Below are 24,829 nucleotides of genomic sequence, written 5' to 3' on the forward strand. Positions count from 1 at the left end.
TGCACCACTATAACTGGCTCTTAGATGCACCCCCCCCAGTACAACTGCTGAGATTTATGTGGGATTATCTTTGCGAATACATCCACTGCTTCTGGCTAAACTGCATTCCCAGTTTTCATATGCCTGCAGAAACCTAAATGCTCAGGCCTTGCCTTTGTAATACATCATTTGGAAGGTAAGTGATTATTCTTACACAGTACTGCTTGTTCGCCTGGACACGCACGTGCCCGCACGCATGCTATCTATGTGCTCATTCCGAAGGAATTTTGGACAACAACCATCCAAAAACATCAATAGGCCAACTCTTTCCTTGCTGCCTCCCTACTGGGGATGTCTTTTGGTATCTGATATGACTGTCTTTTGTATGGTTAATGCCCCTTTTAGGGACTAGAAGGCACTGGAAATAGGAATTGGAAACGGATCACCGGAATCCTTTCGAGGCAGGGAAGACATCTCCCAGGTGAGTATGCCTCTGAGTCAGGGGGGGAATAACCAGAAGAGAGAGGAGCAAGGAAACTGCTGTGTTTGTGGGCTCATGGAGGAGGTGACTCTCACTTCCAGGATCCCTTTTGTGTGTGTGTAAGTGAAGAAGCCATTGTTCGATGCAGGCACAAGGAGAAATGGTCCCTCCGGGTTTGGTGCTGCATCGCTCGCTTCAGAAGAGCCAGATAAATGATATCCCAGTCCATTAAAGCATTTAAATAGACTGCCTTTCCAAAAATGTGTTTAAATGGCTCCTTAAGAGCTTAGCCACTTGCTGAAGTTTACTTCTCTGCCTCAGCACAGGGTATTTTATAGCCTGTGTATTAGTGGGGTGCACGGAACTGGTTGTGCATAAACAGAGCCTCGCGCTGCGTAAAACAGAACTGGAGAGCAAAGACACCCAAGCACAGGGCTAATAGGCAACAGAGCTCCGAAAACCAAAACATCTCTTCAGGGTAGGGCTTCGTCTTCCCAAATCTAAACGAGAAGAATAACAAACCCCTTTTGTGTAACCTCAGTGTTGCAGGGATCGGTTTCAGGGCTGACGTGACAGCAGTTACAAACAACGGTTATGCAACTGCCCCCTTGATTGAGTTGAAATGAATACAGGCAAAGAAAGAGCCAGACAACGAGGAATGGCTTTGGGTTGGCTTGCTCTGTTTTCAAGGGCTGAAAAATGCTCAGGTCAGGCTCTTTTGAATTCACAAGTGAGCACAAGCCCGGGGTGAAAAATCCTCCTCAAGAACAGGCAGGATTTCGATTATCTTCTATGGGTCCTTTTCCTTCTTTTTTATCTCCCGGTGAGGTCATGCAGGGTTTTCATTTTCCTTGAAACCTCTTCTTTTCCGAAGCCAGTTTAACAGAGTGAATCACTGGGAATTGGGATTCCAGTGTCACTGATTCCGCCCTCGGAGCAGAAGGCCCACGTCCACGTGTGTGCAGAAGACGCGTTGTTTCCTCCACTCGCCATCTGGAAGGCATTTGGGTGTTTCTGAGTGGGACTGCAGGCAGAGTGGCTGCTGCACATTGCACAGGCAGCAGCTGGTATCTCAGAGACAGCAGAGATTCCTCTTCCTCAGAGGGAATACTGCTTGGATTCAGGTAAGGAATCATCCCTGCCACAGATAGGGACACCTTCCACTAGAGCAGGATGCTAGCGCCATCCAACCTGGCCTTGGACACTGCCAGGGATGGGGCAACGCCAGGGCTGACCTCTTATCAAAGAAATCCTAGGCCTTTCCTGTTTCTCCTGCTTTTCTCCCAGTGACTCAGGGAATAACACATCCAGGAAGAGATGGGAGATATGAATTAAACCCATTGTTTGCCCCTCTTCACCTTTTCTCCCCTATGTAGTAGGAGGCAGAGGAGCCTCCAGCTAATTTGCTTCCAGTGGGAGAGGAGGAAGCAGACTTTGGAGGCTCCTACACTGACGTGTGCTGCTGGGAGTCATGCAGGGAATTCACTCTTATACGCAACAGGTTCAGAGAGCAAAGGGCCAAGTGAAACCTTCAGAATGCAGCACACTTGGTCTTTGTATGTGCGTGCTCTGCTGCACGGAGCTTTTGCATGGATTCCCTGACGGGTTTGCCACAAGTGGCCTTGTTGTTGAGGATAAAAAGCTGATCTGGAAGCTACCTAACTTGGCTGTTGAGTTCCCAAAGGCCACTGCTTTACACTCATCTTCCCTGAGCCAGTAACTCAGTGTGGCAGATTCCCCTTGATGTGCCTTAGGTGACATGAGTGGAGTAACTACCTCGGCATCCCTGCTTGCCTTTCCTGCTTTCTTCCTTCCTCCTGTGGATTCTAAAGGAGCGAGGAAAAAGGGGAAGCTCACGTGGCCTTTGCCATCTCTGGAGCCTGAAATAAAGCCCTGGGAGGTTAAATGCGATGTTTTGCTTAGCCTTCCCCTCTGGAGACATGAAAAGAATTAGAGGAGCTTGATCTATGGCGTGGCTCAGCAGCTGTGATGGGTGCTTTGTTCAAGCCCATAGCAATCAAGCTAACACAAACCAGAGCCTTCCCCTGTAGCTTTCTGTAACCCTTTAAAAAGTGATGGATGCTTTGCAGCAGGAGTGGGGAGAAAGCAGTAGGTGAGGTCAAACTGCACGTGATAAGCAGGACAATTAATAGCGCTTAATGTGAACTAGCAAGCTCTTGGCTCCTTGAAAATGATATAGTTTATAACGCAGGACAGATTGCCTTTAACATATGGCTCTCATCAAAAGAGCCCTTGCAATAAAGCGGCTCCAAGGAGGGGATCCTTTTCTCTCTATGTCTTGGGCAGTTTCTCCTCCTGGTTTTGCCCCTCTTTGTGCTACAGGAGCAATGCAGCTTTGGGAGAGGCAAGGGGATTCCTTTCTTTGGCAAACCGGCAGCTGAACTCTGGTGACAATGGTGCCTTTTCCCCTGTCCAAATTCCCTGGATCAGCTACACTGGACCAGGGCATGGTCTGGTTCTGTCTTTAGAGGTAATGATGATGCAGGAAAGCCTGCCCCAGAGTGGGTTTGCAGGACCTGTGGTCTGAAAAAGCCTCTCTTTCGTTTGCTGTCAAGAGACTCTGAGCTGGATGTTAGGGGAGACAATTTAACAGCACGGAATGGACTTGCTTGACTTATCAGGGCACATTTCCCTCTCATCAGCACTTTGGCTGTTTCAATTAACATGAGAGTGCATTCCTAGGTCCCTGCTAGTAGACCAGGCAGCTACTTATGTCTCCTTTCTTAAAGCCAGAGAACAGGGGATCAAACCTCAGCAGGAAGAGGTTTTGGACAAAATCCTTCTGAAGTTGCCTCCTGAAGATGTCTCCTTGTTTTTCCTGCTGTTAAGGATTCTCTTCCTGACTTGGAAGACAAGGTAATGTCAGATTATTCCCTGTTTTCATGGAGAGGATGCAGTTCCCTGCAGGACTCTGGCTTAGGGTTAGGGTTGCCTTCAAGTCGTGTTTGCTAGTTTGGCTCTGGGGCAGTGGGGGTTTGGCAGGGCTTTGAAGACCAGAAAACAAACCTTTCATTCCCCTTGTGAAAGCTGAAAGGATCAGGGCTGGTTGATGGGAGCTCATCATAAAAGTGCATTGGGAAGGGTGGGTATTTGCAGCCCTCGCTCAACTGAGCCACGTGTAGTTCCCTTGCCATAACTATGGAGCTAACTACTTGCCCTCCCTATTCTAGTTGTAGAAAACAACTGTAGTATCACTATAGAGAGGCTGGCCTGGGTAAATTGCATTAATATATTGACAGAGTTCAGATAGTCCCATGCTGGAAGAGTGCCCATAACAAAATCTGCTGAATTACCCCTAGATCCAACAGCCTCAAGTGGGGAAAAGCAGCTTTTGCAAAGCCAGACCAGTTCTGCTGTTACCTTTCCAGCCCACTGTCCCTCAACAAAGCAGTTCCATCTCTGCATACCCTTGTGGTGAATGAGCATCAGGTCTCTAAGCCAAGTCTGAATGTAGCTGGTGGTTTTTTATCTCCAGAGGTGTTTCATTAGCTCAATTACAAGTGACATGTTGCACTCTGTGCTGCTGAGTGAAAAAACTCAGCCAGCCTAAATCCCTCTCCAAACAGAACCCAATTAACCTCTTACACCCCTTCCTTTAATCCCCATGCTCATGACTTGCTCACAGCCACACCTTTTAAAGAAGACCAAAGTAAGCTACTGGAGATAACCACATACTTAACAGCTGAGGTGTTCATACCGGGTTTTGAGGTTCAATTGGGCTTGGCTGGATGCTGGTACTGCTCCAAAAGTAAGAGCTGTGTTTTTGTGCTGGTGTCCAGTGACAGTTCCCTGCTGCACATCGTTTGGGTGAGTGCCTCACTGTCCCCATCTCTAAAGGACAAGCAGGGATCCTCAGTACCATGTCAAACGCATTGGATGCAGGCTTGTGTGTGACTGCAAAGACATCACTTGTTGCAGATGTGCTTGCCAAGGATTCAGGTTGAGCTTCGGATCCTGGGTAAGCGTTGTTTGGAAGGTGGTTGAGGTGCCTGGGTGTTAACACTGGCTTCCTGCTCGGGGCTGAGGTTTGCCCTAGATCCATTAATGCCTTGGCAGCGGTGCTTCCTCGCTGGTGTTGTCAAGACAGTTAGGTGCTGAAGTCATCAGGAAGGCATATAACCCTAAATGGATGGGTTGGATCAGTGACCTACTTTACCATACAAGCCTTGCACAAGCCTGACCTTCGTCTCCCCATGATCCACCCCAGGACCTCAGCAGCAGAAGCCATTTCAAAGCATCCCCTGTGCTGGTCGTGTAAGTTCTACTAGCAAGGCAGCGAGTCCATCAGCTGGGGCCAGGAGCTGTGATTTGGAAACCCTGAGTGCTTGCTTTGGCTCCAGCCTTACTTTGCAAATGCACACAAACATCTCATTTTCTTGGGTTTTTTCCATTGAATCCACAGCCCATGTCCTGAAGAACTTGTACTCCCTGTGAATTAGCGGTAGGATTCTTACTGGAATTCCATCTGCTTGCACGCTCAAGTAAGTTCTCAATCTGGGGTGAGATTTCGGCTGCAGCGGTTGTTGGGGTTTGTTACGTTAGCAGTTATTTGTCTAAATAGGTCTGGTTTCATCTCATAAGCATTTTCCTCCCAACGTAGCCAGGACAAATAAGCAGTAAAACTCAGAGAGTGGCATAACCAGGCTCTTGAGGACAAACCAGCCCTGGGGACCGATCAGAACAGGTTACAGCAGAGGTGTGGGCTTACAGCCCATAAACTGAGGAATACAATAGAAGACATCCAGGATAAGTCAGTCTTTTCCAACCAGGCTGCTCTGTGGGTTGTGGATCAACACGATCCAGCTGTGTTCCAACCAAAGCTGGGTTTGGAAGCACTGCAACAAGCGGCACCGTAAGAATTCCTATCTTTGTTGGGTTTCACTTCTTATTCCTGTAGGTTTGAATGTCCTGACAGCATGTTTCCTAAAAACCACTGCATGGACTGGCATGGAGCGGGATTACTGTCAGCGTGGGATAGACTAGACAGCCAGACAACTGTCTTGGGAAGGCTGATGGGTTCTGGATGGAGTCGGTGCTGTGGTGGAGCAACCCTTGGATTGCCCAGACTGGTGCGTGCCTGTATGGATGTACTGTGTGCATTTGTGCAGCTTGCTGAGTGATAAAGCAGGATGGATGCCCTGTAACGTGGAGAGGCAAAGTCAATACAGACAGAACTAGTCTGGTCAGGTTCGCCTCAATTATGTCTTCTCTTCCTATAATGTCTGTCTAAATCCTTTATTGGCTTTGAATTCTCCTTTCCCCCCTTAAGCTGAACATCCATCCTTCCTATCTTTTGCTGTCTGGAGCCTGTTCCTCCCAGCAGTCCGGGCAGCCTGCAGGCAAAGCACATGTCCCCCCTTTTCCCTCTGGAAACTGCCTTCTCCCCTCAGGGCTGCTGGCTGCTAACTGAGCTTAGGCAGCCTCTCTGCTCCGCGTCCATCCTAGGCATGTGGGTTTGATGTAGCAATGATCCCAGCTGGGATCTCAGCCTGCCTCAAAGTGCTTCCCCCTTCTCCCGAACCAGGCTGCGACCTTCACCGGTGTCTGGGGGGGAACCACATCCTTGGGGCTGTTTGGAATCCGCCCAGCATTTCTGTGGCTTTAGCCTATTCCGTGTTCTCTTGGAGATGGTTTCTTTCTGCCTATCCCCTTCAGAGGTCAAGAGCTTCCATAGGGATGTCAGCCTGGAGTTTTCCATGGACCCAAACTCCGCCGCGCACGAGTGCATTTGCTCTGTGACAATACAGCCGAGCAGCAAACCCGTAAGTAAATCGGGGGGGGGGGGTTTCTCCCCCCCCCCCCCCCTTTTTTAATAACAGTTTACTATCCTGTAAGTACATGTAAAGCACATGCCCTATTCCCCCAGCCAAGGAGCAGGACAGCTTGTCAGCAGGAACTACCATAGGTCTACAGTGAGTGATTTATACAAGCAAAGCACACGTGCCAAGGCCTGGCAGCAGCCTGCTCCTCTTTCATTTGTCATGAGCGCTTGGCAGCCCTCTCTCTTCTCCTTCGTCCAGACTTTTGCCTTTTATAGTCTTTGGATAATGCCTTTTTTTTAGTGTATGTCGCGGTTTCCCCTCCCTTCTCTTTCAGCCATTTGCTCTCCTTATCTGAATTGGCCATGGGGCAAGCAACACGACTAGCAGTTCTTGACTGAGTAGACACAATCCCAAACCCAGTGTGTTTCTGTGTTCCTTTTGCTCCTGTGCCTGGGCACAGGGTGTATCAGGGCTTCGTGATGCTGCGCTCTGGTATTCCCATGCTCAAGCATTTTGCTTGTGCTAAAACTCACCTTCCTTTGTGGAATATGCCCGTACGTGAGCTCACGCTGGTGCCATTGAGTGGTTATTCTCATGTTCTCAGTGTGGAACACTCGTGGTAAGGCACTGGCAGAGGTTTCCCTGTTCCTGGTAGTGTTCAAGTTGGATGAGGCTCGGAGCAAGCTGCTCTAGCGGAAGGTGTCCTTGCCCATGGCAAGGGGTTGGAGCTCGATGAGCTTTAAGGTCCCTTCAACCCAAACTGCTCTATAAGGGATTACACAGCTTTGTCTGCACATCCGGGCAGGAATTCTTACACACACGCATACACAGACATACACAAACCACCCTGCAGAATCCTATGGCCTCCAACAGGGATTCAGACTGGACTGTGTGTGAGGGTTCCTTGGTTCCCCCTCACTCCAGCCTGGGTGCAGGTACAGGCTCATGCAGAGCCACGCGGCTCCTCAGGCACATTCCCAAGGCACAGACAGGCTCTCCCCCATGAGCTCAGAGCTTTATGCTCGGATTTGAGAGTGCAGAACAGCTGCTGCGGGCTGATCGGACACGGCGGAAGACTGAATGCACAACACTGGGGAGCACTGCGTGTTAGGGGGGTGAAATCCTCTACAGACACGCTGCTCTCATGGCACTTAGGCCAGCGCAGGATCTGCCCCTGGCCGTGATAAGCATCAGCAGCGGGTCTGGGGGAGGCTGCTTCCCCCTTTAAGGGCTGCCATTCACACAGGCTAAACCTCACCCTGGGTTTGGCCTTGTGGGTAAGCTACAGCAGGCTGAGGCTGCGGGGTTTGAGGGGCAGCAAGCGGAGAGCGCAGTGCTAGGAAAGAAGAGCAGTCCGACGAGCTCTGCAGCACGTTGGCAGAGCGGGTTGAAGTCCTTGCTGCCCGTCTCTGAGGACAAATGACAGCCTGGTCCTCCAGGGCAGTCAGTTCAGCACCTTCCACCAGCCCTGCCAAGGCTTGGGAATAATTCAGTGCAAAGGAAAGAATCCCAGCTCAGGTTTCTGCTGACTGACGACACAGGCAGCTTAGGATGCCACAAGAAGCTCAGGCTGGGATTACTCCTCTCTAAGTCCCAACGCTGCTGCTTGGCAGCTCAGTGGCCGCGCTGGAAGTGCCTGAACTAGATTAATACCTTGTGGATGCGAACTATAAACTTCCACACGTCTGGAAGCTCAGCTGAGCTGAGTCCACAATGGAGCTGCATCTTCCAGCGCCGGTGGGTGGGACTTGTCAGCGCATCTCTCCCCTTTCTCACCTGGCAGGTACGATCTCACTTGTCCATCTCCAGAGGGGAGATTGCAAAGGGCTGGGCTGTGCCTTCAAAGCGCCCTCCTTCCCCTTAAAGCCTTGGCTCAGCAGCCTCAGTGGGTCTGTGCTGCTCCTCAATGGAAGCGAGCAGCTCCTGCTTCCTTGGATGCCAGGCAGAGGTGGGATAGCTGAGCAGAGCACCCGGGTGTCGTGGGTTAAGGACCCCTGTGTTTTGTTCCTGTCTGCTCTTGCTCTGCAACAGGAGACAAGAGGCTCCTGCTCCAGTAGTGGTTTGGGCTGCGCAAGGAGACCCACGTATGCTGCGAATGCCTCCCTCTCTTTGCTGTGTGTTTCGAGATGATGCAGGTGAGCAGTGCTGGTGAGGCACCAACTGCACATCTACAGCTCCCTGACTCACGGCTGATGGGCTCCACTCTGCCAAGGAGCCCATATTCCCTTTCCTGGTGGGTAGACAGCCCTGGGTGGCATAAAGCACACACAGAAACGCACCATGCAGGGATCTGAGGAGCATCTGCTCCTTCCAGATGTTCAGTCATCTCACTGCTTGTTAGATTGGAGGACAGGGACCCCCATCAGTTATGTGAGGCACTCACTGTTCTCAGATGTCCAGGAGAGTGTGTGGGGTGGGGGGAGAATTGGCTTTGGGTGACTCCATAAGGAATAGAGACAGAGGTTTCGTGCTTTTTGGAATACACTTGAAAGACCTTTGGGCTCTGGCTGATCTCCTTGTTCGTGTGTTTTCCAGCAGCAGAACAAGGCAGGAAGAATGGGAAGAGGCAAGAGAGCAGAGCTGAGAATGAGGGCTGGAAACCATTCCCATGCTCAGGCGAGCTTGGCACAGGCTGTCGTGGCAAATGGAGCTGGATGCAGCAGAACCCAGGCTTAAGCTTGGCTCAAACCTTAGACCCAGCAGAGCCTCTTTAGATCTGCGGGAGCTTTGTAAGTAGATGAATGCATCTCAAGCCAGCCTCATGGAACCAGACACGAGAGCAGCTGCTCCGCTCAGCTGTGGAGCAGAGGGCAGCACTGCCCAAACGTGAGGCCTTTTTGTCCACAGCCATTTGATGTCTTTGATTCACACAGACTCATTTTCTTCTTCATCATAGCAGAACTACACGTGCATTCATATAGGAAAGCTGGGGCACAAAGCTGCCCAATAGCACTTGCAGAGCGGCTAAGAAAGCTTCAGCAGAGCTGCGTGTTGTACCTCAAGTTCCGCATTAGACCTTTAATCCCTTCCTCTCCCAGCACGCTGCCTCTTAGCACTGTGGGGGCCATTGCAGAGTGCAGTTTGGTCTGTCTGCATCATTATATCCTAGCTGGTGGGTGGGTAGCTTGAGATACAGGGTTCCCATCTGAGTTTCCTCTCTGATGGAGACATAAGTGCAGCAACACCTAAACCAGACCTGACTAGAGCAATAGAGGTACCCCGGCTCTTTAGTTGGCTTTATGGGTTCAGGCAGGTCCAGGCTAGAGCAGGACGTGGGCTAGAGCAATGATGCAAAGAGCCATCCCTTCGCTATATCCGCTTCTATCCACCAAGGGAAAGCACCACGCAGCCCGCAAGCTTTCCCACTCGGTCCTTGTCCCCTTCCCCCTGCTCCAGCAGAAGAGCTGTGTTGCAAAGGGCCCTTTTCAACCCCTGATTCGAACTGTTTTGTTCCTGCCGGTGAGTCAATGCTTTTTCCAGTCCCTCCCCCACAATAAACAAGTGTAGGCTGAGTGTGGTCCAGAGGAAAATGTGACTTACACATGTCCTGGCCCACACGCTCCTCCCGTACCAATGATAACCATATGGTGGCTTTCAGACCCCAGCTCTCCAGCAAAGGAGGAGTGTGAGCAAGAATGAGGGCAGGCTCCTGCTCGTGTGTGCCCAGCAAACACCTTCACCACCCGGCATGGCTGCAATGCCTTGCGGTGCAGCTTCACCTGAGGCTGCCTGGAATACTCCTGGAGAACAGGAACCCTCATGTGCCCTTGGCACTGAACCCACGGCTCCTGCTGTGCTTCTCTGCCCCAGCACTTTGCTGGGGAGAGGGAAGTGATGCTGCCCATGTCCCTCCTTGCCCTGCGAGCACAGAAACTGTGTGTTCTGGAATGGGGGAGGAAATCAGAGGGGATGGGGAAGGGCAGAGACAGGTCTTGGGCTGGCTTCAAGGTTTAGAGGCAAACCAAGAGGAGGCAAACCAACTCGTTTAGGGTACAAATCCTACCCACCAGCCCTCACTAAAGCTGCTTGTCGACTTTGAGGACTATCACAGAAGCAACCATGGCCCAAAACCAGTGCAGCAACCACAGCGCGGCCCCCCGAGCATGTGGTACCGCTATGCCCTTGCATGCTAGAGCTTGCATACCACACGTGCAGAGCTCTCGGCTCCCTGTGAGTTATCACCATCATCACCACGTTCTGCAGAGGAATAGGAAAGGCAGCTATCCCAGGGAACATTATTCCCATCATGACCTAAATACCTTGGAAGTTTGGGTCATAGAAGAAGTTTCCCTTCGAGTTTCCCTTGCTCCAAGCTTGCCCTGGCCTTCGCTCGGGCTGTGTGTGAGATTTCCCTCTGCGTGGCTTCCCATTCCCCTCTGGAAACAGCTGATCCCCACAAGCGCTCCCTATCTCAGTGCGTTTCTGCTGCCTTCTTTCGAGTGACGAGGGGAGCAAACAGGAGGAGGCTCACGGGTTATTTTTAGTGGGACAGCTCAGCTAGGTAACCTTTGTTAGAGCTAAGCTACGTACGCAGCAAACATGAGCTTCACTCAGGCAGCAGCTCACAGGAACTTGGCAGCGGCCGGCCTGCGTTTCAGAGCCCTTGTCCTTTTGCTAGATGAAAGCCCTGCAGAAGGATTTGTTTTGCAGACAGAAGGCAAGCCAAGTTGGTGATTTCATCCCAAGGCAGGCTGTGTCAAGCTGGTCCTATTCAAACACGCAGGAAATCAACCTTGGAGCTCGTTCAGAAACGGGGATGGAGAGCGGGGGTAGAGAGGGGGCCCCTGAGGAGGGCGAGAGCTTGAGCTGCGAAGCGGAGCTTGAGCAAGCGGGGAAGATACCTGCAGTGCCACAGGGACCCTTCCCTCACCCTTTGAGGGGTTCATTGGCAAGGTTTCAAGCGGCGTTTCTCCATCCCTAGCTTTTCCAAGCAGCCACCCCATCCCCATCCTCATGGAGCCCTGCAGGGCTCAGGTGGCTGCCGCAGTTGTCCCCTCGTTCCAGGGCACGTTTTTTCTCCTTAAAGCCACCGTTGTCTGATTCCAAGAGTTCTTTCTGAGCGTGGCTGGGGATTGCTGAGGAGAGAAAGAGAAGGAGCTTGCTCTGACCACGGGAATGGGGAGAAGGGAGAGGGAAGTGGAAAAGAGGCTCCGGAGCGGTCGTTCTTTACAAGCTGTTGTAATGATCTGCACTGATTTGTAAGGCGGATGGGGAGGGAGGCAGCGGGTGGCAGAATGCAGAGCAGAAGTCTTGGGTCTGTACGGAATGCTTGGGGGGGATCAGGGAAGCACAGTGGTGGGGAACGCGCCTTGATTTTACATGCGGCATTTCTGCAGCTGCAAACCTGCCTGAAACCGATGGGGGTCCCTGTCCTCCAATCTAACAAGCAGTGAGATGACTGAACATCTGGAAGGAGCAGATGCTCCTCAGATCCCTGCATGGTGCGTTTCTGTGTGTGCTTTATGCCACCCAGGGCTGTCTACCCACCAGGAAAGGGAATATGGGTTCCTTGGCAGAGTGGAGCCCGTCAGCCATGAGTCAGGGAGCTGTAGATGTGCAGTTGGTGCCTCGCCAGCACTGCTCACCTGCATCATCTCGAAACACACAGCAAAGAGAAGGTACCACTCCGAGAGCCTCCATCCATCGCTGAGCAGCCGCTTCACATCCAGCTACTCACATGGGGAATTAGTGAGCGAAACCTGCCTGGATGTGTGTGTGAGTGTGTATAATCCTTCATCCCTCACTAACATCTGCAGGGGCTCGCAGCGGCGCAGGCAGAGTTCGCTGTCACTGCTGGAAGAAGCTCAGACCTGCCCCTTTGCGCTGCTCTGTGTCTGCAGAACAGCTCCAAGGGCTCCGCTCCTTCCTTTCTAGCAATTGCTTTCAGGGATCCAGGTTTCAGTGGTTTGGGCTTTACAAAACGCAGCACTTTCTGATGTGAATAATACCAGCCAACCGCTCGCAGCTTGGCCCGGAGGATGGGAAAGCTGCAGCCACCCAAAGCCAAGGCAGTTTCTTACTGTCGATGCTCATTCGGTACTTGTTAACGTTAGCGGCTGGTGCTGGAATCTGCCCACGCAGGCTGGAGGCTGAGGCAATAGAATGGGAACGCATCTGCTCCAAGAGATGCTGTCAGACTTGGGGAGCATCTTGTGGTAATCAGGGGAACTCATTCCCTTGCTCAGTCCAGCGGCTTTTCCCTGATTGCTTCCTTTTGGTTTGTGGCGTCCATGGAAATGGTGTTACCTGCACTGTTTCCCCTCAGCCACTGGCAGCTCCCGGGCAGTGTTAGGAGCCTGTGTTCACACAGCACCTTCTCCCCTGTTGCAAAGCACCTGGAGGAGCATCTTCATGGAATCACAGGATGGTTTTGGTTAGAAGAGGCCTTAAAGCTCATCTGGTGCCACGGGCAGGGACCCCTTCCACTGGAGCAGCTTGCTCCAAGCCCCTGTGTCCAACCTGGCCTTGAGCACTGCCAGGGATGGGGCAGCCACAGCTTCTCTGAGCACCCTGCTCCTCAGCACCCTCACAGGTGCCCCTACAAGACCCCAGTGCTGGGGCTGAAGCAGCCCAGTTACCTGCCTTTGCCTCCCCTGTCCTAACCACTGCCCTGAGCACTGAGTGCTCTGCACTGACTTCTGAAGGAAAGGGGTTGAACTGGATCAGCCAGAGCATGAACATGGGCTGGCAGTGTGTGCTCACAGCCCAGAAACCAACCGTATCCTGGGCTGCATCAAAAGGAGCGTGACCAGCAGGGCGAAGGACATGATCCTGCCCCTCTGCTCTGCTCTTGTGAGACCTCACCTGGAGCATTGTGTGCAGTTCTGGTGTCCTCAACATAAAAAGGACATGGAACTGCTGGAACAAGTCCAGAGGAGGCCACGAGGATGATCAGGGGCTGGAGCACCTCCTGTATGAAGACAGGCTGAGGAAGTTGGGGCTGTTCAGCCTGGAGAAGAGAAGGCTGCGTGGAGACCTCAGAGCAGCTTCCAGTACCTGAAGGGGGCCTATAGGGATGCTGAGGAGGGACTCTTCGTCAGGGACTGTAGTGACAGGACAAGGGGTAACGGGTTCAAACTGAAACAGGGGAAGTTTAGATTGGATCTAAGGAGGAAATTCTTTCCTGTGAGGGTGGTGAGGCACTGGAATGGGTTGCCCAGGGAGGTTGTGAGTGCTCCATCCCTGGCAGTGTTCAAGGCCGGGTTGGATGAAGCCTTGGGTGGGATGGTTTAGTGTGAGGTGTCCCTGCCCATGGCAGGGGTTGGAACTGGATGATCTTGAGGTCCTTTCCAACCCTAACTATTCTACGATTCTATGTCCTTCAGCCAGAAGCATCTTCTTCCCTTTCCTTTCTGCTGCTCTTCCCCAACTCGAAACTCAATCCCCCAGCAACTTCTGCCTCGTCATAAGAACTACTTCATAGCATCCTTTAAAGAGGAGGACAGCTTTAACCCCCTTTCCTTTTATTTCCCCGGGAAGAAAAGGTGCTTTGAACATCATGTAATGAAAAGCTCATTCTGCAGAGCTCATTTGATGTCAGCTTTGAATTTCTGTGCTCGATTTCCATCCTCTTTGGCGCGTTTAAAGCGGCACATTCCCAAATAAGGTGTTTGTGTGCTCACCGCACATCTCTGCACTCACTCCTTGAACCTTCACGCTTGCTGCAGCGTGGAGCAGGGACAGGGTTATGTTAACCTCTCTGCTTCACCAGGCACATTTGTTCCCTCGGCATCAATGCAGGAGCTGTCGGTGCTGCCGTGTGAAACCGTCCTGGCTCCCTTTCCAGGGCAGTTTCTCTTTGGGCTAACATGGATTGCCCAGGCCAGAAAAGCAGATCCTCAAGGATGCTAGGAAAACCTCAGGATCTGGGTGTTTTCTTGTCGCTGCCTCCAAGGGAGGCAGAAGCTGCCCTACATCTTGAATTAACACAGGGAACGTGCACCCCTCGGTCCGTAGGCACCCAAAAGTCCCCACAGAGCACACGTATAACACTTGCAGCATCGCCCACAGGGCAATACAGCTTGCACAGAGCCAGGAGCTGAACGCAAGCAGCCTGACTCCCAGAAAACCAAGGTGAAATGGGGATAGTGTGGAGGGATGGTTTAGTGTGAGGTGTCCCTGCCCATGGCAGGGGGGTTGGAACTGGAGGATCTTGAGGTCCTTTCCAACCCTAACTATTCTATGATCCTATGATGGTAAAACAGAAGTGGTGTTTGAGTCGGGGTGGTGGGACCATGCTGTGCAGTGGCTGTATTCCTATCTAGTTGTACTTTGGGGTGTGGGGAGCTGGGGAATGGAAGAGGAGGCAAAGGTGCTCACTTGGAGAAAGCAAAGGTCATCTGGAAAGGGCCTGGGGTTGAGGCTAAGATCCAAGGAACTCGCAGAAGCAGGGGTTTCCCCCGCTCCTTAGTCTGTGTTTCGGGCTTAACCAGCTTCTAGAGCCCTTCCTGCCCTGCTCAAGGGTGTAGAAGCCTTTTCCTCTTCCTAAAGCAGGGGCAGGTAACAATGAATGGCTGAAGAACCAAAGCCTTTAGAATCCCATCTCTGTTTTGTGTCCGGATGAAGGTGCCGAGAGGACAACACAGCGAGAAGAGCTGGGAGGGCTCAGCTGATGTGAAGACAGTGAAAGGTAGGGACAAGACCTGACCTGTGGGACGTGGGCTGGGAGGGCAAGGGTGCTGCTTTGTTCAATGCCTTTTGCCTGCACCGCGCCTGTGGCACTGCTGTGATCTGATGGACTTTAATTGCACTCCTCATTTTATGCCTTCCGCACAGCTCCTAAGCACCAGCGATGTGGTTGCCCAGTGGAGATGAGAGCTGCTTACCTGACGTGAACGGTGAATAGCAATGAGAAGTAAGTTGCATGCACCAGAAGCGTTTCTGCTGCTCTAAATAGATGAAGCCCTGCCGTGAAACGATGGATTTCCTTAAGCTTTACCTCTTTCTTAGCACCCATATTGCTCATTTTCAGGTTGCTTGTCCTGTTGTTTGAGCCCTTCGAAGCCAAACGCTGGCAGATTAGTGGTGCAGTGAGGAAGACTGTGATGCAGAGCTATGAAATGCAGCAGCTTGGCCTGCGTGTGTTGAGGGGAGGGATGGGTATTGGGGTTCTCTGAACTAAGGGGGAGCCTGTGTTCCGTTCCTAAGTGCACATGGTGTGACTAAGGGTGGAGGACAGGGGAGACGGAGGCAGCGGCTGTGGGGCTTGTGTCTTCAGGAGTCCTTTTTGTTGTCTTCATAGTAAGGAATGAGTGGTTGTCATGGCTACTGGCCTCCCCTCCCGGTCTTGCCAAGTGTCTTCTCCAGAGCATCAGGCTTGGAGCAGGGTTCTGGGCTCCTCTCCTATTGAGATCACACTGATCAAAGGACCTTCAAATGTGCCCGCTTTGGCGCTCTGTGTGCTGGGCTGCCCCAGGAGCCTTTGGTGCTCCTGTGTGCTTCCTGGTCCTGGAGAACGGGAAAGAAGGGGATGAAAGGAAAACGACCTATGGGTTGTTTGCAAGCGATGCGGGGTCTCTGTTCACTGTATTCAGGGGCTCAGTACAGGCAGTAGCACCTCTAAGGGATTGGCCAAGCTCAGCCTTCCTCTCATTCTTGTTTTCTCACTTCAAACCACGTCTAGTTCTGATGGGACCCAAAGCATGGAGGGAAGTCTTCACAAACTGCCTTGAATGTGCCTTTCCTCCCCTCTTTTCTCTTCAGTGCTGGTAGAGGAAGCTGAAGTGAGAGGTGAGCTCACAAGGAGCCTGTTTGGGTGGTTTCGAGCCGGGTTTGGTTGATACTGCTTTAGAAAGTGACCCCAGCTCTCAAAGAGCTTGTGCTGGAGTCCCATGCAGCGAGGGGATGGCAGGGAGCACAGCAAGGCATGCTGGAGGGATGCTTGGAGCCGGAGGAAGGTGAAGAGTCTCAAAGGAAACATGAGGTCATTTCCCTTTTAACATAGGACATTGCAGAGATGCTTTAACAATTGATATCTAAAGCTGCAGTCCATTAGAGGCCTTGGCAATGCGCTGGTTTATAAGCTAACAAATGAGAGCCTGCCTGTGCTAATGGGTTGAATCCCTAGGCTACATCAGTGTTACTACTAGTACATGGCGAGTGATAACTTGCTCCTCCCTGCCTCTTTTGAGATGAGGTCAATGAGGTTTACCATGTATGGAAGAGATTCTTCTAGTGAAAATGACGTGGATGCAAGGAATCCACTTTTGCTTTCTTTATTTTCAACTCTTTTTGGGAATAATCATCATCCACAATCTGGGAATGAGGGGCAAGGGAATCTCTCGGCACCGGCAGCCAAGTGTTACAACACAGCTTTGGCCTCGGGCTGCTGCTAAGCCCCTTTGTAGCCCATGCTGGAACATCTGGTCCATCCCATGAAGGTCAGCGATGGAGCATGGTCCCAACTCCTGCACTAGCCCATGGGGACTGAGCAGCTGTGTCTGCTGTACAGGGCGCAGGCTGCATCGCTCCAGACTCTCCTGGGGAACGAGCTTTGCTTTCCAAGGGAAGCCCGGGCATCTTCCATTCCCTTCCTGGCTCCTGGATGGCCTCGGAGCATCGTGCCAGGCTTGCAGGTTGCTTGGGCTTCGCCAGCCCTCGGAGCAGGGTTGATGGGAGGCGTTCTTGGCATGATGCACGTGGCCTTGTGGTTAGGGCAGAGATCCCTTGCTGCTTTGCTAGCTCTATAGCTGGGGCTGGTGGCCAGTAGTTACTGCTCCGCTCTCTTTACCCGGGTAGAAACAAGCTTGGGTTTCTCACCCTTGGGATTTACTCACCTGCCCGTAACTTGTCAGGAAGATGCTACCTTTTTGGATGCTCTTCACCTTTATTCTCCCCAAAACCCCACATTGTGCTTCTCTAATAGCATCTGGGAGCTTCTTAGAGCGACCGCTCGCTGTCCTGTGAGCTAACCTGTTCCCTCTGCCTCCCTGCCTCCCGGCTGCTGTAGGGGTTATCATCAAGCAGCCTCTCAGGAGCACATCAGTCATTAATGAGCATTAATAGGGTAATTATTATCCTCATCAACTGACTGATCCTGGCACTGCAGTTGGGTTTGAGGCTCCGCAGCTGCAGCAGCCTGAGTGAATGGCATGTTTGTTAATGCACAGTGAGGGTGTTCTCTTTCGTTGCGGGCTGTTTATTTAACATGCAGTAAGTGTCTTAGTGGATCTCTATTAAAGGCACATGTGGAAACCTTGACTCGAAGCCTTACAGCAGAGAGGGAGGCTGGTCAATTCACAGAATCCCATTGAAGCGCTGTGAGCTCCAAGAGCTGGCCTGTGCCAAAGCAAACTGTATCCTGGAAGCCCTGTGCCAGATGTCTCATGTGGGGTATACTCGAGGTCCAAAGCAAATAAGGGCTGAAGGGAACAGTTTGGCCATTGAATCTCCAATCCAACCTATATAAAGGGGTTGCGTTTCCAGTCCGGAAACACAAACTTCTCCTTTATGGATGCTGTTCCAAGCGTGTTTGCTGAGCAATCCTCCCCAGCAGCAGCAGCTCTCAGGAGCACTTGTGCCGGGGAGCAGGGGTTAGAGCTGGTGGGAAGGGTTGGGAAAGGTCCATGTTAGGCACCCTGGTGGTGTTCTGGGTAAGGCCTGAGATAAACTCAGCTAAAGCTTCATCTTTCTTGTGTCTCCTATGACTTCGGGTACCTTGCTGCCGTGGCTCATCACGCGCCAGGGTAGCGGAAGAAGAACCTTCAGGAGACTGGGCTATTGTCCCTGGGGAGCCTGAACCTGGCTTGGTCCTTTCTGGGTGCCTCTGTGGTATTTTGCAGGTCGATGCGTGCTCCTTTCTGCCTGTGTTCAGAGGCATTTGGACGTGCACCAGCTCTCAACGGGCACCCTGCGGCAGTGCTGAGCTCACTTAAGAGCTGGGATCCTTTAGCGCTGATGGGGCTCCAAGTTACGGCAGCCGTGGGTCTTCCAGTTGGCTCAGACACGTGTATGAGCACGACCCAGGCCTATTGAGCCTGGGTTTTGTGGCTGCTCCACTCCAAACCCAAGCTCTGATGCCAACGTTCAGGGCCAGGGCTGGGACATTTGCTCCTCTATCCATGAACCCTGCGTGCTGGGTGAGGCAGGGATGGGCAGCCCTGGCAGTGTCTGCTTTGGGTGAGACACAGCAGTTAGGCAGGGAGCAACGCTCCAGGCTCCTGGGAGCTGTTTCCTCAGGTGAGGAAGCATCATCTCTGCGTAATGTGCTCGCTGGGGTGAAGCCTTTTGCATTCGCAGGAGGGCATCTGCTGGGATAGTCATGTCTGGTGTGCCTTCTCATTGCAAGGTGGCTCTGAAGCGTTCTCCTGCCTGCGAGGAGGAAGCGGAGGAGCTGAGAGGATTGCCTGAGGCTGTTTGACGCAGTGTAGAAGCTGTCTCGTCCAAGGGATGCTGTTCACACCCTGGACGGACAAAACTCTCTCCTCCCTCTGCTGTGGCATCCCCAACTCGTGCTTTCCTCGGCTCGAAGGTATGCTTGAAACAGCTTCCCACCTTGCTGCCCTCACCGGGTACCTGGCCTGGGTGCCAGCAAACAGCAGGGCACCCTGGAACGGCTTTGCTCGGGATGGGGATGTTGCTGCACACACTCTAGCCGTTGCACGCAGCAGAAACCTTGCCCTTCTTGGCTAGCCATTTACCTCTCCTTGCTTGTAATCCCTTCAGGGCAGGGAGCCAAGCAAGGCCCATAGGCATGGGATCAACAGTGCAAGTGGTTTGCTCTATAGGAACAAGCCCAGGAGGAGGGAATGAGTTCATCTCCTCCGTGCTCTTGGCCGTGGCAGGGCTGTTCCTGTATTACCCCACGTGCTACAGTGGGGTGATGGGCTAAGGAAGAAGAGATTCATCCGAGCTCTCCTCCTGGGAGCAGCCCTTGGTAGGCAGCTGCAAGTTTCCTTTGCCTCTCCTCCCATGACTGCTAGGGAATATCCAGTCCCTTGCATGGTGCAGGATAGTTCCATTGCCCAGAGGATCGATGTGCTTCAGTAGCTGTAGGCCGGTTGTTTGTGCACTTTGGAGCTGCTTTCTCCCATGTTGGTGCCTCCAGCCCCTTATAGTTTCTCTTATTGTTGTTGATGCAGCTTGAACACATCTAACCTGAAGCAAAGACCATCTCTGCCTCTGCCCCAGCCCCGCTGACTGCCTGTGGCGGTGTTGTGGAACACGCAGCCCCTCTAAAACCCCTCTGTAACTACAAGTGAAGCGGATGCCTACAACCCTGCTTGCAAAGGTACCTTCAGTTGGTATCTAAACCAGCCTGAAGGCTCTCCAGTCCCGTTAAGCCCATTTACAAGTATAACAGCCGAACAATAGCAAAGGTATTAGCAGAGATTTTGCTGTATAGAGTTGCCCAAACTGATGGGGCGAGATCGGTGTGAACTTGCATGCAGGAAGCTGGATTGAACCAGGTAGAAGGCACATGCTGAAAGGTGAGATGAGAGCCTGTCATATTAAAAAGCTCTTGGGTTTCCGGCACGGAGATGTGGGTAGGAAAGTGGATGAGAGCTATGGGGAGGGGGGTGAGCTGTTTTTGAGAGGGAAGAATGTCATTCCTGATGGGGAAGGGTTTAGGGTTTGCCTTGGTTTCCTCTGCTGTCTGCTCACACAACTCCTCTGTTCTCCCAGGGCTATTGTATGTGACTGTTCAAACAGCCATAAGCCCATTTATTGACCAAGACTGTAAATGATCTTGAGATCAGACTTCATCGCTGGGCAAATGCCTTGTTCTACCAGGCAGGCTGGCTCTCTGCTCAGACAACTATAAGAAGCTGATGGACCGCATCCCTGTCAAGGGCAAGCATCCTTGCATGGGCCATTGCTGCCTCCAGAGCTGCAGGTTCAGAGGGTCGCGTTTTGTCTTGGTGGGTTTAGCCACTACCGTGCTGGAGAGCACAGCAGCCAGTGTACATCCGTGATGGATGAGCCATGTGCTAGGGTTGTGCTGGCTGGGATTTGCGAGGAAAGTCATGTCTTGTCTGGTACCTTCCAGGCATTGGTAGCATTAGACATGAGTTCTTTCTCCAGATGAAAGCGCAGGAGGCTGGTATTAATCAGGGAATGAGCTTTTCCTTGCTGCTCTTCCTCAGCCAGCCAGCAATAGGTAAGTCTGTTTCTGGAGTACGTGGCTCTTAACAAAAGAGCCCCCAGCAATATCCTGGTCAGTGACTATTCATTCTGAGGCCTCGGACTTAGTAAGTCACTGGAAGACCTTGTCTGCCAACACGTGAGCATCACCCTTTGAGGATGCGACGAGTTCATTCCCTGTCGTGTAAGCTGGAGCATGGACATTGAGCCAGGCAGGGTTAAAAGGGGTGCCCCTTTAAGCCTGTGGTCCTGTTGCACAGCCTGCGTGTTCCTGCTCTTGTTAGAAGCCGTGCCTAACCCGGAGCACGCAGGGCACAGATGCTGTTGTGCGAGCCCCGTTGACCAGGTCGGGGGGCAGCAGCTCACTTACCTGGTGCGTGCTGTGTAAGCATCGCCCCTGCACACTGCTGCGACCACGGAAACTGGAGATGGGAAAGGTGGGAGCTCATCCAAGCTCTCCATTCCCCGCTATGGGGGAAGCCTTGTTCCCTCCACCAGATTTTCCTGTACCGGCTCCAGTGGGAAGTGAGTCAAGCGGCAGGGCTCTCATCGTTTCCCCTTGGGAGCCTGGCAGGCTCCTCACCATGAGAGATGTTTTCCCAGTCCTCCACCTGCGATGTTCCCTTCCCCGGTTCCAAGCTCGCACTGGAAGGGCAGGCAGGGCGAAGCTGCAGCGGGTTAATGCTCCGCAGAGGACTTGAGCACTGGTTAACTCCTTCTGGGCCACTTCCACGCGTCCTTGAATGAAAAGGCTTTAGAATGGAGGTTGTTATGGTGATGCTGGCCTTGAGGACCGCCAGGCAGCGATAGGCAGGAGCACAGAGAGCATCGGTCCCTTGTAGGAGTACAGGTCTGTGAAAGGCTTGACCCGGTGGAAACTGGGAAGATCCCCCTCCAAGTGTGGAATTCCATGGCAAACTGAACACGTGGCACTCGCTGGTCGTGTTCGAGGCTTGGCTTGTGCTTAGCACTTGCGCAAGAAGTGGTTTTCCGTAAGCGGAGGATTTTCCCGTTGGATTTCTTTCTTGGCTTATCCTGTCTGTGCCACCAGGAGCTTGACTGTCGTGCTGGGGTCTTGACTGGATAAAGCCATTTCCCATGCAAGATGACTGGGATCGGGCCTTGGATACACTCTCAAATGGGAGCCTACACAAGAAGGGGGGAAATAAAGCGTGGCTGTGCAAGGGACTAAACTGGAAGCAAATCCAGCGGTCGCCACTAGGATAATTCCTTAGGGAATAATACTTAGGGCAGGGTGGAAAACTGGTAGTGGCCGAGAGGTCTGTGGTGGTGTAATGCGTGATGGGATGGAAAGCCGGGAGGAGGGCGTTGAGGAGCCCTTGCGAAGCTGTGTCCTGGTTGGTTTGGGATGAGCAGCGCGGTTTCCAACCCTGGCTCGATGCTGTAGGGGACATGGGCACTGGGTGAGCCGTGTGCTTGGTGTCGGCGCTCCGATGAGCTCTGTGGCCAGGCCGGAAGGAGCCAGGCTGAGGACCGTGGCCAACGGGCGATGTCGGGATGCTCTCTGCGGGGCCTCATTCACCCACTCCGGTCTCCAAGGCAACCCTCCGTGCTGCTTCCCTGGGGAGCTCCGTGGCCTCCTCATCCTCCTCAGCTGTGAGCGCAGCAGATGGGGAAGATCCCACCTGTGCCAAGGCACTCGCAAGCGGGACGCTGCTATTCCGAGCAGCAGCTCTGCCCCGGGGATAGCGTTTGGCACGGAGGCAGGCTGGTCCCAGCTGGCTTTCTCCTGCGCTCCAAGGCTGTGTCTGTAGGCAGCATGAGGAGCACGGACCACCACAAGGAGCACTGGGGATCGCTGCCGAGGTGTGCCACGGAGAGAGGTCATCCCAAGTGAGGGTCCCCAGGCGGAGCTGCCATCCTGTAAGCACTAAAGCACTGATGCTCCTGGTAAGGAAACAACCGAGCTGCAGCTCTGACCCGTTCTGTGTATCCCGTGGTTTGGGATGTCCCTTCCACAACGGCTTCTCTTGAGCAGAAGATGCTGTTGCGCTGCTCTGCATGGAACAGCCACCCCCTTTGTCATGGGTGCTTAACATGGGAGTCATTACTGACCTCCCTTAAAGAGGTCCTGTGCACTGCTCTGGGGCCATAACCCACGTCGGGTTGATCCTTTGTCTTCTGACCAGGCCAGGAGCCGCGTGATGCTGACCACGGCTAAAGCTCAGTCTGGATGTGCAAGGCTTGAGCCCTGTGTTGTGCCCCCTGAGAGCCTGCTCCGATGTCTCCTTTTCAGGGTCATCTGTTGGCAGCCTCTGAGCTGGGGTCTGGTGGCGTGTTGTGCTGAGGGGTTTGTACGATGGGGTGAGCAAGAGAAGGGGAAACACTCCCTATACGCGTGGAAGAGCCCCCTGCGAGGTCATGTATGGAGCTGAGGGTAGAAGGGGCAGAGGGGACACAAGGTCTTTGGCTATTGGGGTGATGCTCATGGGACAGGAGATGGGAGCACCCAGGGCTCAGGGAGCTGTGCCTGGGGAGGGGGGAACCTGCCCCTTTGGAGCCCCAGTTTAGCAGCACAATCCAGACTGGAGCCTCTGGGCAAGTGGGGCAAGTGGTTGAGAGTAACTGTGAGGTGGAAAGCGTGCCCGGATTGGGATCACTGAGGGATGTGATGGAGGCAACGCACTTGGCTGCTGTGCTGGGTTTGACTTCATCTTCTCTTTGCCCTTCTCATCTCCCCGGCAGCAAGCAGGGGATGAGAGCAGCAGGCAGACAAGCGGCATGTGGAGTGCTTCTCCCTGCTGGCACCGACGGCATTGCAGAGCGCTAACACAAGCGGTGGCTTGAAGGCCTTGCTGCTTCCTTGTTTGCAAAGGGCTCGGAGGAAGGGCCCATGGAGGGTGCAGGCTTCCCAAGCCCTGTGTAGGATGGTTCCCTGTAACTCCCCCCAAGGATCTGCTGTGCTTTCCTGGGGGCTTGCCCCCTGCAAGTCATCTGTTCCCATCTGGGATGTGCAGCTCGGGATGCTGACCTGGACTCATTCCCAAGGGGATGCAGCCTTTCCTTCCCCCTCCTGCCCTTGGAGGTACCCCGATAGCTCCCAGCAGCGTGCAATCCTCCCTGCTCCCTGCCCCTATTCTGATGCCAACCTTATGAAGTTCAACCACGACAAGTGCAAGGTCCTACACCTGGGTCGGAGCAATCCCAGGCACAGCTGCAGATTGGGCAGAGAAGAGATTCAGAGCGGCCCTGCAGAGAAGGACTTGGGGGTGCTGGTCGATGAGAAAATGAACACGAGCCGGCTGCAGTGTGCGCTCGCAGCCCAGAAACCAACCGGATCCTGGGCTGCATCAAAAGGAGCGTGACCAGCAGGGCGAAGGAGGTGATCCTGCCCCTCTGCTCTGCTCTTGTGAGACCTCACCTGGAGCATTGTGTGCAGTTCTGGTGTCCTCAACAGAAAAAGGACATGGAACTGCTGGAACAAGTCCAGAGGAGGCCACGAGGATGATCAGGGGCTGGAGCACCTCCCGTATGAAGACAGGCTGAGGAAGTTGGGGCTGTTCAGCCTGGAGAAGAGAAGGCTGTGTGGAGACCTCAGAGCAGCCTTCCAGTACCTGAAGGGGGCCTATAGGGATGCTGGGGAGGGTCTCTTCGTCAGGGACTGTAGTGACAGGACAAGGGGTACCGGGTTCAAACTGAAACAGGGGAAGTTTAGATTGGATCTAAGGAGGAAATTCTTCCCTGTTAGGGTGGTGGGGCACTGGAATGGGTTGCCCAGGGAGGTTGTGAGTGCTCCATCCCTGGCAGTGTTCAAGGCCAGGTTGGATGAAGCCTTGTGTGGGATGGTTTAGTGTGAGGTGTCCCTGCCCATGGCAGGGGGGTTGGAACTGGATGATCTTGAGGTCCTTTCCAACCCTAACTATTGATTCTATGATTCTATGATTCTATTGTTTGTGCTGGCTTCCTGGGGTGAGAGGTTGCCCCGATGATCGCATTGGGCTCCCCTTCTCTTTGCTTGTCTCACCATTCCTAAGACGACTGCTGCGATGCAGCACGAACACCAGGGTTTGGCGTGCCGGGGACCAAGCTGCCTCTGCTCACCTCCGAGCTGCTGCTGGGTGACACAAACCCCTTCTCAATGCGAGTGGTGACCGCTTCCCATCCCCGCTGCAGTTCCACCCCTACCAGTACGGACCAGGGCTGCCTTCGCGGTCCTGACAGCCCCTGCGATCAGAAAGGAGCGGCATCAAGCTGCAGCTCAGCACCTGGGGTGCCTTTTAGCGTGGAACCAGTGGAGGACCCTTTCCTCTGACACCTCAGTGCCGTGCCAGAGGGGGGAATCGCTTTGGAGGTGCTGGTGGACTGGGAATGGGGGCAATGAATCCAGCGGGCTGCTGGCCACCAGTGAACTCCTGGACCTGAGGGATGGGCTTTTCCAGGCTGATTCAGAGCTGCTTTTCCCCTGGAGCCCCCCATGGGTACCTCGCAGGCTGTGGAGCTCAGGCTCCATCATCCAACGCTCCCTTTCCTTGCTCCCACATCC

General features: G+C 53.2%; 1 long non-coding RNA gene across 1 annotated transcript; it reads left to right on the top strand.

The window, feature by feature from the left end:
• Window positions 1-4,901: 4,901 nt before the first annotated feature.
• LOC136023176 (uncharacterized) lies at window positions 4,902-15,098 on the top strand. The gene is made up of 4 exons (XR_010616508.1): window positions 4,902-4,962; window positions 5,379-5,550; window positions 14,809-14,872; window positions 15,019-15,098. It is a non-coding gene; the product is annotated as an uncharacterized LOC136023176 (long non-coding RNA).
• The last annotated feature ends 9,731 nt before the right edge of the window (window positions 15,099-24,829 follow it).

Source organism: Lathamus discolor, chromosome 17 (assembly GCF_037157495.1).
Source record: "Lathamus discolor isolate bLatDis1 chromosome 17, bLatDis1.hap1, whole genome shotgun sequence".
Classification (NCBI taxonomy): Eukaryota; Metazoa; Chordata; class Aves; order Psittaciformes; family Psittacidae; genus Lathamus; species Lathamus discolor.